We start from the raw sequence: 6,096 nt of genomic DNA on the forward strand, positions 1-6,096 counted from the left end.
CTTGAACATATCTACTATATTAATTCCCAGCTGGACCATGTATATCAGTTCCTGGAAGTTATTTTTTAAACTAAATAAACAATACATTAATCTTGGACAGTAACCATTTCCCCCCTTCCCAACAAGTAAACAGAACTGACAGCAAAGTGTAATGCTAAGTTTGCCAAATGCTCCAAATGCATCTCCTTTTATGTTCCAATGAGCTGCCAATCTTTTAGACAATGAGTCCAATATAGCAGGAACAGAGATATACATTTAAACTTCAGCATTATCAGAGCCTCTCCATTTTGAGAGTAATTTTCCTCTGAGCCAGAGCATGGAAAAGTTACTTTCTATGGACAACCATCCTAGAATGTCGGATTCCAACGAAGGCAATGTTTCCAAGCTCTTCTCTCATCTCACTGCTTCTATTTCTCTATCCTTATTATGCTTCAGGGAGGGGGAATCTGCAGCTCTCCAGATGTTGGATTTCAAACTTCCATGAGCCCCAGGGTGCTTCCAGACAGCAGGAAAGGCCACACCAAGCCAAGTTTTAAAAACCCAGTTTGGGGCGGCCTTTAGTCCCACCTCCCCCTAAACTGTGAGCTTTCCTCTGGGAGTGTTCAGATACCCTCCCGGTAACTTCCAGGAGGGTACTGAAACACCAGCCCCCCTCCTCAGAGGCCTTAAAATAGAAACTAACTTACATGGTCGCCATGAAGGTCCTGCTGGAGTCCTGGCGCATAGAAATCATGGGGGGGGGGGGGGGGGAGGAGAGCGATTTTTTTGCTTTTTGAGGGGTGGGGAGGGGGCTGGTGCTCTCTGGATTTTCCAGGTTTATAGAGCCAGACAAACCTGAGAGGGCTGTGTGCATTGGGCCCAGGGATTGTGTGACGCGATCCACGGACCCAATCCACACTGGGCCCATACCTGGATAGACCCAGATCTTATCAAAGATCCAGTTCTTACCAGGTATCAAATTAATTCAGGACAAAACAGGGTTTTCCTGATTTGTCTATAATTAATTCAATTTTACCGGAGGTGTTGTTTGGACGCCTCTGGTAAAAGCATGCAAGCTCGCACGTTTTGGCTCCTGTCTGGATGGGCTCCAGGTCAGCATAGCTAGTAGGGATTCAACATCTGGAGATCTATTCTAATCCACACCCCTGCCACTTATTACTTCAAGCAGCAAATGAAGCTTCCTTGCTGTGTTTGCTGGTCTTAAAAGGGCTATGCATCTTATACATTTTGCAGTTGCTCTTTTATACATTTTTTTCAAAATATTATCAATTCTAGTTTTGTATTTTAAAAAGAGGATTGGAGTCCAACTAGCCTTAGTATAATACAGTTTCATATCTGCTTAGGGCAGAGGGAAATGGGTTGGAGCAAGGAAACCGGGTGGGACTTTCCCAGGACGGAGAAAGGAAACTTTCCTAACAGCTATCTGAAATTAACAGGAGGGCAGCTGAGGAATGTCTTTTTTTAATCTAGGAAGTATTATGCATGATCCTCAGACTTTACAGTCAAATAATTTCCAGAAGGCTGAAAAACATCCCCTTTCGGAGTGGCTGCCCATGGGGGGAATCCTGACCTTCAGGCACATAAACTCAGCCAAGAAATCCCAAGACAAATCCCTGTATTTGCTGATGTGTGCTTTCAATTCCTTCCTGACCACCCTTTAAATGCATTCTAAAATTTCAGCAACTTATAACAGGCTGGGATTTTTTAAATGGGGGAAATGGCAGGGGATGTTTTCTGTGGCAAAGCAAGGAGTACTCCAGTGATATTTCTTGCTGATAGTTTTGTTGCCCAATGCATGTGTGCCGTTTCTCTCTGTTGGCGGGGGGCGGGGGACACTAGACAACTTCCCTCTGCCTAGCAGATTTATGAAAAGGAAGTTTCACTTTCATTGTATTCAAATTTTGCTACATTTTCATGACAGATCTGTGACAGATCTTCTGTTAATGGCAACATGTGCCGTTGTAGTGAAATCTTATGGATAAACATGATAAACACACTCAGGATAACCAGCCAAGTATCTTGTGATGTAGTGGTTTGAGCACTGGATTAGACTGGTGGATCCCAAGCTTTTTAAAATCAGGGACCACTTGACCAGGGACCACTCTCCAACATTAGTAAGGGCTACAAATCAGTTTTTGATCAACTTTAGATTTGGTTTGAGGTGCTGATTCAGAAAAATGCATTGTCTAGACAACATCAGCTCTTGTTTCTGATACAGAACATATGCCATGGTCAGCAACCAGGAAGGAGTGGCAGGTGGCGCAAAAGGAGTGGGAATAAAGAGGAAGGAGTCTCTTGTGGCCCACTGGTGGTCTGTGGCCCACAGGTTCAGAACCACTAGACTAGACTCAGGAGATCAAGGCTTGATTCTTTCATGGTGCTAGAAACCTACTGAGTGACCTTGGGTGAGTCACACTCACAGTACCGGGAAATTCCCATGATAGGTTCACCTTAGGGTCACCCGAAACGACAATCTGGTGATGTCTTAAAGGCAAACAACTGCTGCAATCTATAATCCATTTCCTCAGATGTATCTTTATTGCAACCAGAAACAACAATAGCTCCTGCAACCCTAGCACCTCTGGAAGACAACCACACTCTGTCACAAGTGATCGCCCATGACTCCTCACCAAAAAAATCTGCAGGTTAGGTGATCTCAGCTAGTCATTTCACTAAACATCCATCTTTGTTATCAGTTGTGTTATCTAAGTTTTAGGTTTTCTCATCTTCAGCCAATCCATTTCTGATTAGGCATCTATTCAAGAGGTTTATTATCTCAGAGGAATGGGAGAGAAGTAGATCTGTTCCACCAATTCTATTATGTGCTTTGGGCATAATATTAAAATGATAAGAATTAGATTGTTAGCCTTCAGCAAGCATGGCCTGTTTATTCCAAAAAGAGAGGATATTGCACTGCCAAAGATAATCAGAAAAATATTTTAGCATGTTTCTCCTACATGAAGAAAATCAGTACTGGGAACTGTGTGAAGTTTCAGAATAAATTTGGCTAAAAGAAGATAAAAGCAACTTCCCCAGAAAGTAACAATGCAAAGCAGGGCAACAGGACAATCAGCGGGATTATCAAAGAATACTATGAGTCATGATCACACTATTTTAATCACTATCCAAATTGCTCATACATTTGGTGTACTTTAGACTTAAGAATGCAATGCTTGGTAGAGTTCATACAAATTACAAGCAGCAGTAATAGGACCGAGCCCTATTCACAACCCTTTAATGGGTGCATGAAATAGTCGCATACTGCAGTTACCAATTTTAACTGCAGCCATTTGCTATCTAGGGATAAGTATGGGTATTAGAGATGTAAATAACCAGCATTCTGCAGACATCACACACAAATGTAACTGGCACTTATGTCTGCCAGGTGTATTTTGGGGGCCTTTGGAAGAAGTTATTCAGGACATAGAATCATAGAGTTGGAAGAGACCTCATGGGCCATCCAGCCCAACACCCTGCCAAGAAGCAGGAAAATTGCATTCAAAGCATCCCCAAAGGATGGCCATTCAGCCTCTGTTTAAAAGCTTCCAAAGAAGGAGCCGCTACCACACTCCAGGGCAGAGTTACACTGCTGAACAGCTCTCACAGTCAGGAAAGTCTTCCTAATGTTCAGATGGAATCTCCTTTCTTGTAGTCTGAAGCCATTGTTCCATGTCCTAGTCTCCAGGGCAGCAGAAAACAAGTTCGCTCCCTCCTCCCTATGACTTCCTCTCACATGTTTATCCATGGCTATCATGTCTCCTCTCAGCCTTCTCTTCTTCAGGCTAAACATGCTCAGCTCTTTAAGCCGCTCCTCATAGGGCTTGTTCTCCAGACCCTTGATCATTTTAGTCACCCTCCTCTGGACCTCCTCCTACAAGGTATGTATCATGATGCACAAAAATATTACTTGTGCCTGAAAGCCTTCTGATTGTTGTATCATGTTGGTGGAAAGCAGCTGACGGTGGTTGAGATTTATACCACTTCCCATAAGTACAGAGGCAAATCATAAGCCAGATCTTGATAAATGTGTGAACCTGAGAGAACACCTCTCAAGGAATGTCCAGGTCCTTCAGAGTGATACTGCAGTCAACTTCTGCCTGAATCCTAGAGATCAAATCCTCAAATAAACAAATCCTCCAAAATTCCTGTAAATTTGTATATGTGGAGGGCTCACTGTATCTTCCTTATTCTCCTATGAACAGAATATACTGCTTACAATACACTGTTTCTAGTCTACTTTAGTGATAGATTCCATTTGATTTAATCATGATGAAGAATTAAAGGTTCAAAGTTGTATTAAGAATAAAGCTTTTAGGAAACTGGCAAACTATTGAACATGCATACCACATTCCAATGGAGCAAACACTTTTTGTACACAGCTTCTCAATTGCTGGCGTTCAAGAGACATAAATGTTCTTCTGGACTGGGAACAAAAACAAAACACGACCCAGGATTTTTGACCTTGAGATCCTGAACAGATTATGTTCATACTAGGAAAATTTGAAACGGTTATGCATTCCCAGCTCCATTTGAAGCCCAAAATGTTGAGGACAGAACACAGACAACCAAAGGTGGCAATATGTTGAATACGATGAGCATCTGAGTCTATTAGCACATCTGCACTGTAGAATGAATCCATTTTGACATCACTTTATCTGCCATGACTCATTGCTATGGAACCTTGGGAGTTGGAGTTTGGTGAGGAACCAACAGAGAAGGCTAAAGACTTTGTAAAGCTACAGTTCTCATTTTTTACAGCATAGAACCACTAGCAGTTAAAGTGGTGTCAAATTGTTTTAATTCTACAGTGTAGATGCACCCTTAGCTACATTCAATATTTTTTGGACTACAGCTTTCATCTGACCCAGACAGCAAGCCAATGACATTCTGGTTATGGAATACAGAAATTATAATCCAACTTATCTGAAAAAAATCTATTTTGCACTTATTTAAACTTTTGGTATATAGCAGTATTATAGTTTTTCTGATGTACTATGGCTTTTGGACACTTATAATTTATAAAAGATACAATTAATACTAGTGCAATAGATTTTTTTTCCATGTCAGGAGCGACTTGAGATACTGCAGGTCCCTTCTGGTGTGAGAGAATTGGCCATCTGCAAAGATGTTGCTCAAGGGATGTCCGGGTGTTTTGATGTTTTACCATCCTTGTGGGAGGCTTCTCTCATGTCCCTGAATGGGGAGCCGGAGCTGGCAGAGGGAGCTCATCCGCGCTCTCCCTGGATTCGAACTTCTGACCTGTCGGTCTTCAGTCCTGCCAGCACAAGGGTTTAACCCATTGTTACACTGGGGGCTCTTTGTGACAGCGCGTGTGGCGCCTCATATATGTAGTATTGTTAGTTGCAGGATTTAAACTGCCATTTTATTCCTGTCTACCTTGTATATGTATAGTTAAATTTCATTGGTTATTATAGCTGTCAATTTATTGTTGTTGTGCACCAATTGGCTTGTTTCCCCAGTTCAGTTGTTTAGGCTCCGCCCCTTCCAAGGGAGAAAGGGAAGGTTTCTCCCTCACCTTTTTTACCTCAGTTAAAGACTCATTGGATGGACATGTCCAAAAGCTTGGCCCAAAGCCCCTGGTCAAGGCATTTTTTACTACCAGTTCTTAAGTTTTACCCCTGAGTTATACTTTATGTTCAAACCCCCTGAACGAACATGTGAAGACCTCAGGCGCCTTCATTCCAGTTCTTTGGCACCATAGGAAGGTCTTGTCCTTCAACTTAGGCCACTGAACTGGGGTTGTGGTTTGCTCCGGCATCCACAACCATTGAGAGAGAGGGAACAGGAAAAGCTTCTCAGCTTATTACCCCTAGGACCCTGGATTTTAGAGTTTATAAAGTATTTTTCCCTGTTGAAACATCACGTTTGTGTCAAAGAAAGAACTAATTGTCAACAATAAACATCATTTCGAGTTAACTGTTGTGTTCTGGTCCTTGGGAGTTCCAGTTCCCTAAAGGAGGGCAAGAAGCAATGCCCTGGGGAAAGAAGTCACGTCCATGCCTCTTTCTCTATAGCCCCAGGCGCGACGGCACACTCTTAGTGCAATAGATCAAATGATAAGACAAATGTGGAGTT

Source organism: Anolis sagrei, chromosome 3 (assembly GCF_037176765.1).
Source record: "Anolis sagrei isolate rAnoSag1 chromosome 3, rAnoSag1.mat, whole genome shotgun sequence".
NCBI classification, from domain to species: Eukaryota; Metazoa; Chordata; class Lepidosauria; order Squamata; family Dactyloidae; genus Anolis; species Anolis sagrei.